Raw genomic sequence first — 236 nt, forward strand, 5'->3', positions numbered from 1 at the left:
TGATTCTGCTGGAATGAATCTAAGAGAACATTTAGTTCTTATCTCGGGTGGAGCTAGCAGTGTTTTCTCGGGAATGATCTTGTTTTTTGAATCAAATCTTCAAGTGACAAAAGAAGTATTTGATGGTATGCAATTGGCTGTACTATTTTCTTGTGTCGAGAGTCTTCCTAGCCAACGGGTGTTAGGCGGCGTGTCCTGTTTTAAACAGCGGTGCAAGATAAGATTATGGTGGATTT

This window comes from Capsella rubella, unplaced genomic scaffold, assembly GCF_000375325.1.
Source record: "Capsella rubella cultivar Monte Gargano unplaced genomic scaffold, Caprub1_0 scaffold_3, whole genome shotgun sequence".
Classification (NCBI taxonomy): Eukaryota; Viridiplantae; Streptophyta; class Magnoliopsida; order Brassicales; family Brassicaceae; genus Capsella; species Capsella rubella.